General features: G+C 37.2%; 1 protein-coding gene and 1 long non-coding RNA gene across 2 annotated transcripts in view; one reads left to right on the forward strand and one right to left on the reverse strand.

Moving 5' to 3' along the window:
• The window catches only part of IL1RAPL1 (interleukin 1 receptor accessory protein like 1), a 708593-nt gene that overhangs the window by 355855 nt on the left and 332207 nt on the right, over positions 1–20531 (reverse strand).
• Positions 1–20531, forward strand: part of LOC117077612 — a 102551-nt gene that overhangs the window by 1429 nt on the left and 80591 nt on the right. The window contains exons 2-3 of the long non-coding RNA XR_004434811.1: positions 6792–6863; positions 12041–12145. This is a non-coding gene — a long non-coding RNA (uncharacterized LOC117077612). The remainder of the gene's footprint in view (positions 1–6791; positions 6864–12040; positions 12146–20531) is intronic.

A 20531-nucleotide genomic window follows, 5' to 3' on the forward strand; every position in this document is an offset into this window, starting at 1 on the left:
TTTAATGTGACTACTAGAATATTTACAATCACATATTTGGACTGTCATTATATTTTTATTTGATAGTGCTGATGTAGGAGATCCCTTCAGAAAGAATGAGGACAATAAATTTTAAACCAGTTAGCCGGAGTTTTAAAAGAGACAAATTAACAAAATGATATGGTGAATTTAACAGTTAGTAAATTAAGAATGTGCATTCCCAGAGGGCAGGAAACCTATGTGTTTTATTCATTTGTTTATTCTCAGTACCTAGTACAGTTGCTGGCACATACAAAGGGTTCAGTAAATAATCATTGAGTAATTAAGAGCTAGTCACTCAAATTAGAATTATAAAATAAGCAGAGAAAAAGTGTTAGGTAGCATGTCACCTAAGGATTAAAAAAGTAACCTGTAGCTTAGGTACTTAAATATTACCAAATCGTAAAGTAATTCCTAAGTAATAATTAAGGATCACTACTGCTGAAGTGCAAAATCAAATCGGGAACAAGTCTCTGAAACATACTAAAAACTTTCTTATTTAACACATACTACAGAAGAGAGATGGCTGGGAGGAGGAGTGATAAAGCCTAGGATCCTTGTACTGGTTCCATTTTAGTGAGGTTTGCTGCCATACAACAAGGACGAAGTCAGGTATTAGCTGAGAGATAATTTAGGAAAATACAGCAAAATTGAAAAGTGCACATTCCCATGAAAGACAGTTGTCCTTTCTCCTGTGCCTTTCATTGTAGCTCTAGTATTTTTTTTTTAATAAAACGAGTTAAATGTGGCATCCATAGATGGGCTTCAGAAACATGTAGATCCTCTGAACTTGCATGCAAAATTGTGTGCCGTTTTGCAAATGTATGTTTTGGGGAGAGAATACTAGGGCTGTCATTGGTATCTCTAAAGGGTACATTGACTTAAAAAATATTATCCAATGACTGTTCTATTACAAAATTAAATAGACTTGATGCAGACAGGAGGCAAGGAAATACCGGGTAGAAGAGGGTGGTTCTTTGGCAAAGGCCTCACGTCAAGCCTGGAAACCTGCGACCCTAAATGGGAACAGGCATTCCTGTTTCTACACCCAAATGTTGCCTTTTGTCCCACCATGCCCCCCTATCCTGTACACATATAAACCCCAAACCTCAGACTCCACAGACAGATGAGCAGAAGAGCAGGAGAGAAGCAGAGTGGTATAGCAGAGAAGAAGAGAAGAGAAGGAGTGTCTGAATGTCAATAGGAGATAGGCCGGGGATGGTCCAAGAGGAGATCGGGCAAGGACAGCTGAACTTCAGGGGAAGATCACCTTCCCAGTCCATCCCCTTTCCAGCTACCCATCCATCCCACTGAGAGCCACCTCCATCACTCAGTACAGTCCCTGCACTCAACATCCTTCAAGTCCATGTGTGACCTGATTCTTCCTGGACACCAGACAAGGACCCAGCTACCAAGAGGGCAGAGTGCAAAAGGCTGTCACCATGACTCTCCACTGAGCTGGTTTAACACTGTTGAGAAAATATTTAACACTCTAAAATATTTTTGGAGATTTATTCTGAGCCAAATAAGAGTGACCATGGCACACGACATAGTCCTCAGGAAGTCCTAAGAACAAGTGCCCAAGGTGGTCGGGGTACAGCTTAGTTGTATATATTTTAGGAAGGCATGCAACATCAATCAAATATATTTAAGAAATACATTGGTTTGGTACAGAAAGGTGGGACAACTCAAAGCAGGGGCTTCCAGGCTATAGGTAAATTTAAACATTTTCTGGTTTAAATGTTTAAATGACAATCGGTTGAGTTTACCTAAGACCTGGGATTAATGGAAAGGAATGTTCAGGTTAAGATAAAAGACTGTGGAGACCAAGTTTTACTGTGCAAAGGAAGCTCTCAGACAGAAGACTTCAGAGAGAGAGCAGGTTGTAAAATGTTTCTTATTGGACCTAAAAGGGTACCTGGCTCTTAGTTGATTATCTCCTGGATCAGGAAGGAAAGGAAGGAAAACCAAGGGGGAAAGGGATTCTCTACAGAATGTGGATTTTTCCCACTAGAGACTTTGCAGGGTAATTTCAAGGTATGGCAAGGAAATATATTTTGGGGTTAAATATTTTTTCCTTGTCTTATAATGTTATGCCAGAGTCAGATAGAAAAGTAAGTCACGATATATAGGGTCAAATAAAACCCATCTGATGAGAAGTCATGCTTTGTAGGGCATGACTCCGTAGGCCCCTTAGGTAGGAATTTGGGCAAGATAAAGAATCAGAGCTTAGTCCTCAACACGTCGCCATCTGCAGATGGCAATTGCTAAAAGAGCATTAATTGTAACGCACCCCTAGATGCCACTGTGGGACAGGAGCCCAAAAGTGCTTTCCCCAGCTTCTGCACCTGCCCATCTGTGTGCTCCCTGTCCTGTAAGGGGTGTGCGCAGCAGCAATTGCTCAAACGAACAAACCAGCCACACCCCTGTCACAAGACCTGCAAGGGATTCAGGGAACTCTCCTGTTTCACAATCAGGTTAACAATAAAATAATGACATATTCCCCTGCTTTTTAACATTAGGGACAGTTATCTTTTGGTGAGAATACATTGGATCCTTTTCTGTCATTCACACATTACCCAAGCGATTTAATTTCTAGAACTTTTCTTGGAAATTCCAGAGAGCTCACCTAGCATTACAAAACACTATAAAATAGTGTATTCAAGACAAAAATAATTTAACAGTTATCAAAATGGTTGAAATGCAAATTAATATGCTGTCTACAGGAAATATAGTATTTTGAAAGCAATTCTGACCACCATGAAGAGTTTAAACGTGAGTCAAGAACAGCCTTTAAATTGTTCCTCTACTCCCACTTCCCACCATCTCAACCAAATAAATATTAGTCTTTCTACTGGAACTAATCTGCCTTGCTTTCTAAGTTATTCTCTCTCATTGTCAGGCTCCGAATATGTTAAAACACAGGTAAGTCATATGATTGAATATAAAGAAAGAATTACATGCTTGCCTAACATTTGCTTCCTTCTTTTCTGATAACTGCTTCACTAGTCTGTTTTGGAGAATTACCTCTCTCTCAGTAGATAGTCTTCATAGGAAGTCATTCAAGTTTTTGTCACACCCATTCCCCATCATACTTCAGGTAGAAAGTGTATGTGGCTGAAGCTCTGCCAATCACTCTCTCTTCAAATGAAATATTTATGAACAAAATGTATCAGAAAAATAAAAAAAAAATGGCAAGATTTAATTCATCCTGATGGTCAATACCTGAGAATCCTGGGAGGTTCTTGACACCTGGATCCCCAGATCTGTCCTGTCTCTGGTTCTAAAAGCAGGTTCTTATGCTGTTCATTTCATTTCCAGTAAGTTTGGTGGCAGATAGCAGCTTTGTATAAAGGAGATACATAATCCGAGACTGACTGTTAATTTCTTTTTTTCCTCAAAAGTAAAGATAACAAATACACTGAACATTTATTTTTGACTAATTACATTGATGCATTCCAGAAGACTTTGTTACCTGATTTAAGACTCATGAAACCTTAAGAAACAATAAGCTAGTTTACACTAAAAGTCAATTGGCTCTGATTTTAAGAGGAACATGGATGACTGAGAGGATCATTGAAGGCTAGGGTGGTCCAGAAAGATATGCAATGGTACTTGAGCCAAGACACACAAAGAAGGCAGGATTTGGGAAAATTGGTATGAGGGAAGAACAATTCAGGTGGAGAAGAGCTTGACCAATGAAATACAGGAAACTCACCCAGTTGGCCATATAGGAAAGTTTGTGTACAATGGAGCTAGAAATAAAGTTAAAGCAATGATTTATGGAGAACACTCAATGCCAGGCTAAGATGTTTGGCCTGTATTATATAAGCAATGGGGAATCTGTGTAATAAATGTGTAAAATAGCTTAAATCCAGGATAGTCCGTTATAAGATTTTTATAATACCTCAAATTTGAGGTGAAAAGGAAAATAGAGCAGAGTAGTGCTGATGGAAATTAAAATGGAGGACTTGACGGGAGATTACACACAGGGAGATTCCATATGATTTGATGACTGATTCAATTGGTATGGAGAGAGAGGTTTAAACCATCCAAACCATGATTCCAAGGTTATCAGCATAAATTATGGAAAAGCAATACTACTTTTGACTTGGTAGCCCATGGAAGAAACTATATTGATAATTACAGTGTGTATGTCATCTATTTTCTTAAATAAACCCTTCTTGATAGATAGAAGTAGGATTTCCTACCAGCAGTTCTCACTTCAGACACTGATCAAGTGTCAGCGTCAGTGATGCTGATTGCTGATATTTGTTCCTCCTCTTTTTTTTTTTTTTTGAGATGCAGTCTCACTCTGTTGCCCAGGCTGGAGTGCAGTGGCGAGATCTAGTAGTTGGGACTACAGGTGCCCACCACCATGCCCGGCTAATTTTTTTGTATTTTTAGTAGAGACGGGGTTTCACCATATTAGCCAGTATGGTCTCAATCTCCTGACCTCGTGATCCACCCATCTCGGCCTCGCAAAGTGCTGGGATTACAGGCGTGAGCTACCATGCCTGACCTCCTCCTCATATTTTAGGAAGCTGATTTGAGATTCTTTTCTTTTCTTTTTCCATCTTTCCTACTTTTCCTCCTTTCTTTCTTCCTTTCCTCTTCCTTTTTTTCTCCCATTCTTCCTTCCGTCATTTTTTTTTTTTTTTTGAAACCTCCTTCTATGATGGTAATACCTTTTTATCTCTAAAACTTAAGATTTTTATAGGTATATGCATTTGGCTAAAGCAACGGGCTTCCCTGATCTGTGCCACTTCTGGGACAAGTCCTTAAGAGGCCTGAAAGCTTCTACTTTTGAAATCTTGACATGTAGCTGTAATGCTATTAAGAAGTTCAGGCTAGCTTGTTAAAGAAAGAGGCCATATGAAGAGGCCCTGATGGAAGAGACATCATGTGGAAAGAGGGGACTTCTTAGAGGTTCCAACTGAGCCCAGCCTTCATCTGATGCATGAGTAACTCTAGAGCCCACATCAAGTGAAGCATAAAAACCACCCAAAGAAGAGAATTTTTAAATATAATAGATCTTCATTTTTTTTTGCTATAATATTCACACAGCAATAGATAATTGAAAGATAAAGGTTGAGTTTGAGGTGTCCCTAAGACAGTCAGGTGGCAATCTCCAACTGTTAGCGACTACATGGAGTTTATGGAGAGACTGCAGATATAAATTTTGACGCTATCCACTCATACATGCTGGCTGAAATCAAGAGCATACATAAGATTATCTTTGATAAGAATACAACATGAGATGAGGAAGAAGTCTAGGACATAGTATTAAAAAACTCTCATGTGGAAAGGCTAGTAAAATAAATATCAGCCAGCAAAGACGACAGAGAAGAAAATCCAGAAAGGTACTAGAAACACAGAAAGAGTGTGGAATCACTGAGTCCCAGAGAAGTGTCCCATGAAAAAGAAACATGCATTCCTGTGAATTTTGCTGAGAAAGATGACAGGATACAGTTCATTCCTGAAACTAGAATGAAAAGTGCCTCCAGGAGGCACTAACATCATTTGGAGAATTAATTTCTTCAAAGAAGGTACATTTGATGTCATTAACCTCTCCATATCATACCCATTTCATCTTCCACTGAGTAAATGCTTGTTTATATTTGATCTTGAACATATTAATTTCAAGATAGGAAAGGAACAAGCAGAGAGGCTGACAGTTACAACTTAATCACAGTGTGTCATGACTTATTGGAAGACTACATATTTTAAGGATCATTTTAATCCTTTTGATGGCTCTCAAATTGATCCATGGAGACTAGAAAATGGTAGCACTGGTTTATTTGGTAAATTGGCTTCCACAATAATTAATTCATGCCTTAACAGTGGGCATGTTACATAGGAGGGATGACCTACAGAAGTAACTAGGGTATCTGACTATGAAAGGGAATCATATTTTAACACCCTCTTCCTCTACATGATAAAATTAGTCTCAGTAAAAATCATGCAAAACTCAGTAATAGTCATTATTTTCTGAATTTCTTCCTTAGTTTCAAAACAATAAAATAGAAAAAATAATTTTCATTGTAAATGTCTTTTTCAAATTTAGTAACATATTTCATTCATCACAAATGTACTCCTTACAAACAAAAATACTACCCCTTATAGGTCACATCCTGCTTCACTGTTTAACATTCTGAACACAAAAATTCTGAAGGGGTCTCACACAATGTCAAAGTTTAAGTAACTCATGTTTTATGTCTTTATCTTTAAAGTTACTGTACCATCATCAATTACATCAATTCTCCTGTTTAAATTAAAAAAAAAAAAAATCTAGTACCACTGGTTGGAATATAGTAACTTTTCCCAAAGTTAGCTCAGGCAATTCCAAACTATTCTGAATTTACTCTGAAAATAAATGCATGTAGTTGAGTCTGTGTGGTAGAGATTGAATGTGCAACTGGGAGGTCTTCAAGTTAACTGCTACATAGAATTAAATGTTTATTCATGGATGACTAATAATGTGCTAATTTGAAGTTCACATAAAGATGATTAAAACAAAGAGTAGGCACATCAGTTGTTTAGAATATAGATCAATAGAATATTTGGGGAGGAAAATACTTCATTACAGGCATTGTTTAGAATTGCTGGCATATGGTGATAAAAAGTAGATCAAATGTTAGTTTCCTTATTGTTTCTAAATTATTCTACAAACATATTCCCCCTTTATTGTCTGCCTATTAGGAGGACTGCTCCCCACTACTTTCCACCCCATGCATCACTAGTATGAATATTTAACATTTTTTCATTCATAGACTTTCATTGTGACCCTGAAATCTCATGTTCCTATATGAATGAAATTTGACAAGAAATTCAAAATTTGGCAGGTACATTTCTTTGCATAACTGATAAAGGAAAACCGTGAAAACTTCTTTGCAATATTTTTTCTTAAACATCCAAAGAAGATAAATTGGGGAATAGACATGGTAGAAAATTAAGTAGAGAAAGATATTTAGATGTAATCATTCAGATGTTAGATGGGTTATGAAACTGCAAAACAGATTTAGGTTATAGAGCTAGGTTTCTTACTATGGAGAAAACATTTTGAAAGCAGTGTTTTTGGAAATGTTTCCATTATACATCATTTGTCCTCGAAATTCATCTCTTTATTCATTTAACAAATTTTAAGTATGTTCTTCATCCCTTTCTCTGTACTAGTTGTTGGGAGAAATAAAGAATATCCTGCCTGCCTAACAACGCTCTATATAACTTCTCTCTTCAAAAAACATTACACATTCAACACATTTTAGAATTTTTTGATGGACGTCTTTGTAAAATAAACACTTCTCAGTCTTTATATAAAAAGGATAATTCAACATTTCCCCTGATGTCTCAAAGTCATAATAACGAGTATCCATTTTGTGTATTACAGTATAAGTCTGTGTCTCCCAGCTCTTTTTCTTTTTAGCATCTTCTTCCTTCAAAAGTAGCCTGCCAGCTTTCATATCCCCCACAGTCATTTATTTGCCTCTAATATCCTCTAATATCGAATATCCTGGCATTAATCTTAAGGATTAAGATTAAAGGATTCCTGCTTTGAAGGTGCTATGTGTAGGAAAACCAAACAAGCACATTTAAAAAATATGTAAGTGAATATACTCAATGACAATGAGTGAAGCCTTACCATTTAACAGTGTATAATCCACGTATTGGTAAGTTATGATGTGTTAGCGGGTTATAAATTACACAAAACAGAAAACCTCAATTCAGCTACTACTAAACAAATAAGGGGAAGTTATTAAAACACATAATGGTAAGTCTAAAGACATGATGGCTTCCTTCCATTCTGTGATCTTCAGCCTTATTCACCTGTTACCTTGCCTTCCAGTTGCAGAATGGCTACTACATCTCCAGGCATTATGTCCTTTGATAATATACAAAAGAGTAAAAGAGACCTTTCTCTTTCTCTCTCTCTCTCTCTCTCCTCTCTCTCTCTCTCTCTCTCTCTCTCTCTCTCTCACTCTCTCTCTCTCTCTGTCTGTGTGTGTGTGTGTGTGTTTAAGATTCAGGAAATTTCAGCACAGAAGCATCTCCCAAAAAGTCTATGCCTCTCATTTCATTAGCCAAATTGTACTATGCATCCATTCCAAAATCATCACTGATACTGGGGATGAGTTGGTTTAGACTATGTTGGCCTGGGTGTGGAGAACGGTCAGCCCACCCTGAAAGCACATGGGTTATCAGAGGAGGGTGGATCCTGAAAAAATATGGGTTGTATTAGGAAAGGCAAAGCTGGGGAATATGATAAGCAACCAACAGCACCTTCTGTAGGAAGTCTTCCGACTTTAGTGTTAAACAAGCACTTTCTATTCCATTCTCTGTTTGGGTTCATGGTCTGCAGAATTTATGTCGCTGGAATATTCAAAAATGACTTGTATGCTGTACATTCCTATGGTATCAGAAACTCTTATTAATATGCCACTAACATGAAATGAAAAGTGATCATCTAAAAGTAATAATTTGGGGCCAGGCACGGTGGCTCACGCCTGTAATCCCAGCTACTTGGAAGGCTGAGGCAGGAGAATCGCTTGAGGCAGGAGAATTGCTTGAACCAGGGAGGCAGAGACTACAGTGAGTGGAGATCGCATCACTGCACTCCAGCCTAAGTGACAGAGTGAGACTCCCTCTCAAAAAAATAAATAGATAAAATAAAAGTAAAGTAACAATTTATTCCATTGACTTCCAAAAATGAGGCACACAAGTCAAATCCATTGGAATACTAGAAGAAAATATTAGAGCTTTCGGTTTTCTTCTATCCATTTTATCAAAAATTTTTTCAAAGTTTTGCTAATATTTCATAGATAGATTGATGCTGATCCTCATCCAGTTTACATCAGACACTTATAAGACATTCACATCCTACCAGCTATTCAGAGGAGAAAGTAGAAGTTTGGAAGGGGAAAGAGGTTGATGTGGCCTCAATCATTTGTATATCTTTAGCATATTTTGAAATATTGTCCATGTAAAGGAATTTATGGATTTCATTACCATAAAAATCTGTAAAATCTGTACAATTTAACTCTGCAATGAAATGAAGAGGGACTATGGAAATCCCTCAGGCCATATGGAGGCTTACTGGTTATTTCACTCACCGTAAAGTACTTCAAAGAGTTGTCAAATTTAACAAAAGTTATGTATGTTTTCTTTTCATAAAAATGTGGAATATTCCAAAGTTGCCACCTTTTTGTCAGTGATTTACTTCCTAGAATATATTACATCAACAAATAAATGATATATACTCTATTTACTCAAAGTGGAGGTTTCACTTTAACAATGAAAATATAGCTTTAAAAAAATAAACTTTATTATGGAGAAAATATTTTTAAAATGGCATGTTTGGAAACATTTCCATTATTATGTGATGTGGTCACCAAAAAGGATCAGTGTCATCTCCTATAATTCTCACATATGCACAATTAACAATCTAGAAACAGAATTCTTAAACTCTAAACTTTTGAACATTTCTCTACAAATGAATTCCAGCAGTGGAGGTGGTGGGGGGTGGTGGTGGTGAATAAATATAAATAAAGAATAAAATAAAATAAAATAAAGAATAAAATAAAAAAACTTATTGGGCTGCAAGATCAACTGGTTGACTTGTGGAAAAATGAAAATTGACTAGCTAAATTTCAACAAATAAATCCACATGTTGGAAAACATAGTTGAAATGCCTGTGATGGTTTCCTAAGATCAGCTAACAATGATACACTTATCAGTTGCAGCATTTATTTGGGATTCTTGACTGCCAAGATTCTGGACAAAATAAAATCTCTTTTAATAATTTTAAAAAGTCATACTAGTGACATAGGATATATTTCATAAATATTATTAAACATTTAGTTCACCTTTTTTTTTCTTTTTTTTGATGGCGTCTCACTTTGTCACCCAGGCTGGAGTGCAATTGCACAATCTTGGATCACTGCAACCTCTGCCTCCCAGGTTCAAGTGATTCTCCTGTCTCAGACCCCCAAGTAGCTGAGATTACAGGCACCCACCTCCATGCCCCGCTAATTTTTGCAGTTTTAATAGCGACGGGGTTTCACCAGCTTGGCCAGGCTGGTCTCGAACTCCTGACCTCAGGTGATCCACCCGCCTCGGCCTCCCAAAGTGCCGGGATTACAGGCTCCAGCCACCATGCCTGGCCTTGTTCACTCCTTTATCTGAAAATTTGGTTATAACCAACTGAACTAAATTATCAAAAATCATAACAATCTTTCTCATTCATTCACAAATGATGATTACATGATATATGCAAATTCGGGGTAGTCCTAGGTTTTAAGTAGCATCTACTTTTAAATGGACAATTATGAAACTCATCAATAGTAACATAACAAATGAACTTATTTATTTCTATTACTTCTCCTTCCATCAGACATAAAACAAATCTTTGTGAATTTCCAGGGGAAAGTCTTTAAGATAGCCTGGGAAATATTAAAGAAACTTTAATGTGCCAAAGACACTGTGAAAGTTTTATATTTTTGATTTCCTTTTCCATTGAGGATTTGATTTGAGAAAGGCAAAACTAAAATTTGCCAGGAGATTTGAACACTTAAGATTGGGATCATGGGCGTCTTAGTGTATGAATGGCTGTGGCTTGGCTACCTATTAATCAAAGTGACAATACAATATTTACATAAACAACAACTCAACACTTTCAGTAATGAGGAGTATTTGTGGGTTTTTATTTTAATTTTTTATTTTTGTATATTTAAGAGAATAACCAAGGGCATGACAAACTCAAAAACAGTGTGGAATGTCATTCTAGTGAGATACAGCATCTCTGTTATTTGGGCAAATTAGCCTCTAATGTGAAGAGCAAACTTTTACAATCTCTTATTAAGAATAGGCCATGCGCAGTGGATTGCACCTGTAATCCCAGCCCTTTGGAAGACTGAGACGGGTGGATCATATGAGGTCACGAGTTCGAGACCACCCTGATCAACATGGTGAAACCCCGTCTATACTAACAATACAAAATTAGCCAGGTGTGGTGGTGCATGCCTGTAATCCCAGCTACTCGGGAGGCTGAGGCAGGAGAATTGCTCGAACTTGGGAGGTGGAGGTTGCAGTGAGCCGAGATCATGCCATTGCACTCCAGCGTGGGCAACAAGAGTGAGACTTCATCTCAAAAAAAAAAAAAAGAAGGAAAAAAAAAAAAGAACAAATGAATACTCCAAGGAAACTGTGACTATATTTGAAAAGAAACCAAATTCTAGGTTTGCATTTGGAAATCTTATGAATACACCCATCAAAACTGAACCAGGTTTTGCAAAATGTTAACACAAATTTGTGTTCCCTTTCAGATTCACTTTCTGTGAACCTCAAACAGATCTCTATATACGTTGTGTTGCCCTTCACCATCCTCTTTCTTATTCGTGAACAAAAGTCATTTCATTTATAGACAGAAGCATTCTATATTCTTTTACCTTAATCAAAGCATGTCTCATTTTCTTAAGACTCCTAGCAGACTCTCGTTCAGATATATTAATTCTAACTTTTATACAAAGTCACATCTATTTTATAAAGAAAACTAAAGGGTGGGTAATTGTGAACATTTTGTAATTGTGGGGAACATATATAGCCCAGGTTTCTACAGCAGCACAGTTTCCCTATAGGATTCTCAACATGGCAGAAATGAACATGTACATTGATAGACCTTCTTAAAATACAGCCTCTCTGTGGGATTTACTACTAAAAAGCTAAAGTATACAAATTTCAAATTATGCTTAATAATTAAGATTTCAGTATTTTATCTCACATAGGAATGATCTAGGCATCCAGTTAATGTTCACCAATTAACTCAATATAATATCAATCTAAGGATTATCTAAACATCTTGGAAATTTTCTTTAAGTTGACATACGACTGAATGTTATAACTGGAAATAAAAGACTGTCATCACAATGGTTCAATTTAGTCAAACATAAATTTATATTCCTCATAATTTTAAATAATAACTAGAAGTATGCTAGTTTAGGTGATTAGCAAATCTATTTACTTTCAGGAAAAACATACCCAAGTTAAAAAATACACCTCTGTGGAGAGAATCCACAGACCCTTTGAAGGAACTCAATCACTGCTGCAGGCTCCCTGAGACACCAAAACAACTGTGAGTCTGCTTGCTTTCTCAGTGGGGAGGCTCATGGTCTGGGGTAAATCCTCAGCCCTGGGCACCAGTTGCCTGGAAATAGACTCAGTGCTGTTGGAGGGGCATAGTGGGATTGAGACCAGCCTTTAGGACTGGTAGCTGTGTGGGAGCGGGGTGAGGTCTGCGACTGTCGGCTTTTCCTGACTTCTCTGACCACCTGTATGACTCAGCAAAGGCAGCCATAATCCCCTGGGAACATAACTCCATTGGTCAGGGAACCACACCACCATCCCCCACAGCAGCTGCAGCAAGTCCTACCCAAAGAGAGTCTGAGCTCAGACACTCCTATCCCTGCCCCCACCTGCTGGTCTTTCTCTACTGCCTAGTAGCCTAAGAAAAAGGTCATAATGTCTTGGGAGGTCTATGGCCCTGCCCACCACCTGAAAAACCTGAATACTTAACCATGTGTCCCTAGGGAAAGTTTGCATCCTCCTTATATTACCACAGCTGATGCACTCTTGAAAGCACCACCTCCCGGCTGGAGGCCAACTAACACAAAACCAGTGCACTAAACAAAAATACAAGTAAGGACCCTCACAGAGTCCACTTCACTCCCCTGATACCTCCACCAGAGAAGGTGCTGGTATCCATGGCTGAAAAACCTGAAGACAGATCACATCACAGGACTCTTTGCAGACACTCCCCAGTACCAGCCCAGAGCCCAGTAGCTCCATTGGGTGGCTAGACCCGGAAGAGCAAAGACAATCACTGCAGTTTGGCTCTCAGGAAGCTTTATTCCTAGGGGAAGTGGGGGAACACCACATCAAGGGAGCACCCTGTGGGACAAAAGAATCTGAACAGCAGCTCTTGAGTCCCAGATCTTCCCTCTGACATAGTCTACCCAAATGAGAAGGAATCATTAAAGCAATTCTGATAATATGACAAAACAAGCAAGGCTCTTTAATACCCCAAAAAGAGCACTCCAGATCACCAGCAATGGAGGCAAACCAAGATGAAATCTCCAAATTACTAGTAAAAGATTTCAGGTCGATTGTTAAGTTAATCAAGGATGCACCAAAGAAAGGCGAAGTGTAACTGAAATAAAAAACATGATACTGGATATAAAAGGAAAAATCATCAGTGAAATAGATAACATAAATAAAAAACAATCACAGTTTCTGGAAATCAAGGGCACACACAGAAATGCAAAAGGTACTGGAAAGTCTCAGCAATAGAAATGAATAAGCAGAAGAAAGAACTCCAGAGCTTGAAGACAGAGCTTTTGAATTAATCCAATCCATCAAAGACAAAGAAAAAAGAATTTAAAAAAAAGAGAACAAAGCCTCTAAGAAGTTTGGGACTATGTTAAATGTTCAAAAATAAGAATAATTGGTGTTCCTGAAGAAGAGGAGAAATCTAAGTTTGGAAAACATATTTGAGGAAATAATCAAGGAAAACTTCCCCAGCCTTGTTAGAGATTTAGACATCCAAATACAAGAAGCTCAAAGAACACCCAGGAAATTCATTGCAAAAGATCATCACCTAGGCACACAATCGTGAGGTTATCTAAAGTCAGGCAAAGGAAAGAATCTTAAGAGCTGTGAGGCAAAAGCATCAGGTAACCTATAAAGGAAAACCTATTAGATTAACAGCAGATTTCTTAGCAGAAATCCTACAAGCTAGAAGTATTGGGGTCCTATTTTTAGTCTCCTTAAATAAAACAATTATCAGCCAAGAATTTTGTATCCAGTGAAACTAAGCTTTATAAATGAGGGAAATATGGTGTTTACTAGACAAACAAATGCTGAAGGAATTTGCCACTACAAAGCCAGCACCACAAGAACTGCTAAAAGGAGCTCTGAATCTTGAAACCAATCCTCCAAATACACCAAAGTAGAATCTCCTTAAAGCATAAATCTCACATGACCCATATAACAATAACACAATGAAAAGAAAACACAAGCTATTCAAGCAACAAATAGCACAATGAATAGAAGAGTACTTCACACCTCAATACTAACTTTGAATGTAAATGACCTCAACACTCCACTTTAAAAGACAGGGAAGAGCATAATGGAAAAGAATTCAGCAACCAAGTTTTTGCTGTCTTCAGGAGACTCACCTAACACATAAGGACTCACATAATCTTAAGGTAAAGGGGAGGAAAAAGATATCCATGCAAATGGACAGCAAAAGTGAGGAGGGGTAACTATTCTTATATCAGACAAAACAAACTTTGAAGCAACAACAGTTAAAAAACACAAAGAGGGACATTATATAATGATAAAAGTACTAGTATAACAGGAAAATATCATAATCTTAAATATGTATGCACCTAAGACTGGAACTCCAAGTTTATAAAACAATTACTAGTAGACCTAAGAAATGAGATACATGACAACACAATAATAGTGGAGGATTTTAATAATCCACTGACAGCACTAGACAGATCATCAAGATAGAAAGTCAAGAAATAAACAATGGACTTAAACTATACCCTAGAACAAATGGACTTAAAACATACTTATAGAACATTCTACCCAGCAACTGCAGAATATACTTTCTAGTCATCAGCACACAGAACATTCTCTAAGATAGACCATATAATAGGCCACAAAACAAGTCTCAGTAAATTTAAGAAAACCAAAATTATATCAAGTACTCTCTCAGACTACAGTGGAATAAAATTGGAAATCAACTCCAAAAGGATCCCTCAAAACCATGCAAATACATGGAAATTAAATAAGCTACTTCTGAATGATCATTGGGTTAACAAGGAAATCAAGATGAAAATTTAAACATTACTTGAACTGAACGGTAATAGTGACACAACCTATCAAAACCTCTGGGATACAGCAAAAGTGGTGCTAACAGGAAAGTTCATAATATTAAATAATATTAAATGCCTGCATCAAAAAGTTTGCAAGAGCAAAAATAGACAATCTAAGGTCACACCTCACGGAACTGGAGAAGCAAGAACAATTCAAACCCAAACCCAGCAGAAGAAAAGAAATTATAAAGATCAGAGCAGAACTAAATGAAATGGAAACACAAAATTACAAAAGATAATCTTATCTTTGAAAAGATAAAAAAGCTGATAGACTGTTAACAAAATTAACCAAGAAAAGAAGAAAGAAGATGCAAATAAGCTCAATTAGAAACAAAACATGAGGTATTACTAATGATACCACAGAAATACAGAAGATTATTCAAGGCTACTGTGAACACCTTTACATGCATAGACTAGAAAATCTAGACGAGATAGATACATTCTTTGAAACCCTCCTAGATTAAACCAGAAAGACATAGAAACTCCAAAAAGATCTATAACAAGCAGTGAGATTGAAATGGTAACTTAAGAACTGCAAACAATGAAAGTCCAGGACCAGATGGACTCACAGCTGAATTACATCAAAGAAGAATGAATACCAATCCTATTGACACTATTCCACAGGATAGAGAAAGAGGGAATCCTCCCTAAATCACTCTATGAAGCCAGTATCACTCTAATACCAAAACCAGGGAAGGACATAACAAAAAAAGAAAACTACAAGCCAATATCCATGATAAACATAGATGCAAAAATCCTCAACAAGGCCAGGTGCAGTGGCTCACACCTGTATTCCTAGCACTTTGAGAGGCCGAGGCAGGTGGATCACCTGAGTTTGGGAGTTCGAGACCACCCTGACCAACATGGAAAAACCCCGTGTCTCCTAAAAATACAAAATTAGCCGGGTGTGGTGGCACATGCCTATAATCCCAGTGGAGGTTACGGTGAACCAAGATCACGCCATTGTACTCCAGCCTGGGCAACAAGAGCGAAACTCAGTCTCAAAAAAAAAAAAAAAAAAAAAAAAAAACCTCAACAGAATAGTAGCTAACCAAATCTAACAGCATTTCAAAAAGATAATCCACCATGATCAAGTGGGTTTCATACCAAGAATGCAGGAATGGTTTAACATCCACAAATCATAAATGTGATATAACACATAAACAGAATTAAAAACAAAAATCACATGATCATCTCAATAGAGGCAGAAAAAGCATTTAACAAAATCCATCATCCCTTTATGATTAAAACCCTCAGCAAAATCAGCATAGAAGGAACATACTTTAAGGTAATAAAAGCAATCTATAGCAAACTTACAGCCAACATAATACTGAGCAGGGAAACGTTGAAAGCATTCTGAACAAGAACTGGAACACGATAAGGATGCCCACTCTTACCACTTCTATTCAACATAATACTAGAAGTCCCAGCCAGTGCAATCAGACAAGACAAAGAAATAAAGGGCATCCTAATCAGGAAAGTCAAAATGTCACTGCTTGCTGATGATATGATCGTATACCTAGAAAATCCTAAAGACTCATCCAAAAAGCTCCTAGAACTGGTAAATGAATTCAGCAAAGTTGCAGGATACAAATTAACACACACAAATCAGTAGCTCTGCTATATATACCAACAGTGACCAAGCTGAGAATCAAATCAAGTTCTCAACCACTTTCACAAAAGCTGCAAAAGATAATCAAATACTTAGGAATATACCTACCCAAAGACATGAAAGACCTCTAAAAAGAAAATAAAAAAATGCTGCTGAAAGAAATAATAAATGATACAAACAAATAGAAACACATACTATGCTCATGGATGAGTAGAATTAATATTGTGAAAATGACCATACTGCCAAAAGCAAACTACAAACTCAATGCAATTTCCATCAAAATTCTAACATCATTCTTCACAGAACTAGAAAAAACAGTCCTAAAATTCCTATGGAACCAAAAAAAAGAACTTGCATAGCCAAAGCAAGACTAAGCAAAAAGAATAAATCTGGAGGCATCACACACCTGATTTTAAGGCATCACACACCTATACTATAAGGCCATAGTCACCAAAACAGCATGGTGCTGGCATAAAAATAGGCACATAGACCAATGGAACAGAATACAGAACCAAGAAACGAACCCAAATACTTAGATTTTCGACAAAGCAAACAAAAACATAAACTGGGGAAAGGACATCCTATTTAACAAATGGTGCTGGAATAATTGGCAAGCTACATGTAGGAGAATGAAACTGGATCCTCATCTCTCAGCTTATACAAAAATCAACTCAAGATGGATCAAAGACTTAAATCTAAGACCTAAAACCAGAGGTTCTAGACTATAATGTTGAAAAAACCCTTCCAGATGTTGGCTTAGGCAAAGACTTCATGACCAAGAACCCAAAAGCAAATGCCACAAAAACAAAGATAAATATACAGAACTTAATTTAAGTAAAAAGCTTCTGCACAGCAACAGAAATAATAATCAGAATTAACAGAATATCCACAGAGTGGGAGAAAATCTTCACAATCTATACATAAAACAAAGGACTAATATCTGCAATCTACAAAGAACTCAAACAAATTAGCAAGAAAAAACAAACAATCCCATCAAAAAGTGGGCTAAGGACACAAATAGACAACCCTCAAAAGAAGATATATAAATGGCCAGCAAGCATATGGAAAAATGCTCAACATCACTAATTATCAGGGAAATGCAAATCAAAACCACAATGTGATACCATCTCACTCCTGCAAGAATGGCCATAATCAAAAAATCAAAAAATAACAGATGTTAGCGTGGATGTGGTGTAAAGGGAACACTGTAACACTGTTGATGGGAATATAAACTAGTACAATCACTAAGGAAAACTGTGTGGACATTCCTTAAAGAACTAAAAGTCAGTCTAACATTTGATCCAGCAATCTCACTACTAGGTATCTACCCAGAAGAAAAGAAGTCATTATACAAAAAAGATACTTGCACACCATGTTTACAGCAGCACAATTTGCAATTGCAAAAATACGGAATCAGCCCAAATGTAAATGTCCATCACTCAACAAGTGGAAAAGAAAAATGTGGTATATATACATGCGATGGAATACTGCTCAGCCATCAAGAGGAATGAAATAATGACATTTGCAGCAGCCTGGGTGGAACTGGAGACTATTATTCTAAGTGAAGTAACCCGGGAATGGAAAAATCAAACATCGCATGTTCGCACTCATTAAGTTGGAGCTAAGCTATGAGGATGCAAAGGCGTAAGAATGATACATTGGACTTTAGGGATTGGGGAGAATGGGTGGGAAGTGGTGAGGGATAAAAGGCTACACACTGGGTACAGTGTACACTGCTCAGGTGATGAGTGCACCAAAATCTCAGAAATCACCACTAAGAACTTATTCATGTAACCAAACACCACTTGTTCCTTAAAAACCTATTGAGATAAAAAATAAATTAAAAGTAAATAAATAAATACAAATAAAAAATTCTCAACTCATTAAAAACACACTTTTGCAATAACACTGACATCAAAAAAGACATAGCTGTTTTTAATAAATTCTAAGATAAACAAGTCATTTTTGCCAAATATTTATTCAAATTATGTGTAAATTTTGTATTATGGTTCTGAATGGTTTCATGAATAATATATATATTTTAGTCTAGCACATTTAAAGTATTAGTTCAATTTCATTTACTTCAGAGAATTTTAGGAAATTTTTATTTATATAAGCAAGTATTTAGATATACCAATCAGAACAGGGCTCCTTTAATTTAAGAGACTTTATAATATATATTATTACCATATGGAAGTAAGAAACACAATACATTCACACAATCAAAGGTGAGGGTATTTTAAAATTACCGACATGTACACATATAGGCACAGAGAAACAGAACTTATGGCCTCGATTCTTGTTCAGGCACAGGTCAAAATTCAACACAGAAACAGAAAAACCCCCGGTCCAGATAGAAGAGCTGTTTTCCTGTCAGAGGACATGGAATTCTTCACTGATTTGAGATAAAAAACAAAGACAGAAAAAAAGAAAGATAATCCAGATTCTCTGTTCTCTTTCACTCAACAGTCATTAGATTTCTATACACCATTTATCTATTTAGAGGAATCTCCACATTGTCAGACCCTAAAATCAAGTTCACAACGATCGCTGCCAACGAAGGAGAATAACTTATTGGCTGTAAATGAATCAAAACCAAAGAGAAGCACAAAATTAGTAGAGAGGGAAATTAAAGCTAGAAAAATAGAGAGTGAACAACGTTCTCTCATTGCTTTGGATTCACCTAAAGAGAGCCAAGAAAAGACACATTTGGGTTTTAATCACATAGGAGGTTCAATTCCTTGTCATTAAAGATAATCTGGATCTGGCAAATGAATATATTGGGCATCTCACTGGGACTTCCAAAACACTTAAAAGTATTTTTCAAACAGAGTAAAATCATGATACTCATACAGATACGAAATGAACATGTGTTTCAAGACTCTATTTAACTCGTGAGTAAATGGGTAGAACTTGTAACTGGTTCAAAAAAGAATATAAAGAATACATACTATAATATTGATCAAGGATATTGAAGTGAACATGTAAATGGAGGAAAAAATGGTTTTATTACAACATGAAAGGAGATACAACTGAACCTCCACCGTACAAGACATTGAGCATGTCTGTCAGTGACCTACAACTTACAAAATGATAGAAACGAGCTCAAAGACAAATGCAAGGTTAGTGTCAGAGAACCTGGAGTGATGTACTCTATGCAAGGCAAAGTTTTCCACTGAAACCCTAATTTACTTTTCTACAATGTAGAAAGTCAAGGCTTCCTTCTAAAAGTGGATTCGGCCATTGGGGTAATCAGGTTTCCACCATGAACCTGGCAGGAACCATATGCCAAGATATGATCAGAGCCCAGTGTCACCAATGACATCACAAAATTTAGGAGTCATGAAGCCTGACTAATGAGGGGCTGAAGAATGGGATAAAGTAGAGGAAGGAGGAATGAACACTGGTGTCCTTAGACACTCAGGCTAATACGACAACCAAGCAGGGCCCACCTGAACAAAACCTAGCAAACACTGCACCTTGGGGAAGCCCTCTGCTATTAGGGAAGGAGACAAATGCAGCTGTTTAAGGTTGACCCTGTGCATCCACTGTGTGGAGCAGCAGATTACAGGCCCAAGAGGACTCAATCTTTGGGAAAACACAGAGCAAGATAGATGTATTCTCATTACTCCCATTTTACACAGGAAGCAACCTGCTCAAAGGGAGTAAATAAAGGTCCAGGATCACATGGCCAGAAAGTGATGAACAGGGATCTCCAACCCAAATCCTCTGACCTTCTACTGAATCTGGCTGAGCAGCCTCTGGCCAGCTGTCTATGAAAGGCTGGCAGGCAGCAGAGTGTGGCCCTAGAGGATCGGATGAAAGGGTGAAAACCTAAAATGGGGAAACTCACACAGGATGGGTTCGTTTTCTACAGGTGACACCGTTTTTCTAAGTTTTAACTTAACACAGAACATGAGAGTCTTAATAAGAATTGTGTGTTCTTGGGTACATCACATGGGACA

The sequence above is a fragment of the Trachypithecus francoisi genome, unplaced genomic scaffold, assembly GCF_009764315.1.
Source record: "Trachypithecus francoisi isolate TF-2019V2 unplaced genomic scaffold, Tfra_2.0 Lachesis_group6, whole genome shotgun sequence".
In the NCBI taxonomy this organism is placed as follows: Eukaryota; Metazoa; Chordata; class Mammalia; order Primates; family Cercopithecidae; genus Trachypithecus; species Trachypithecus francoisi.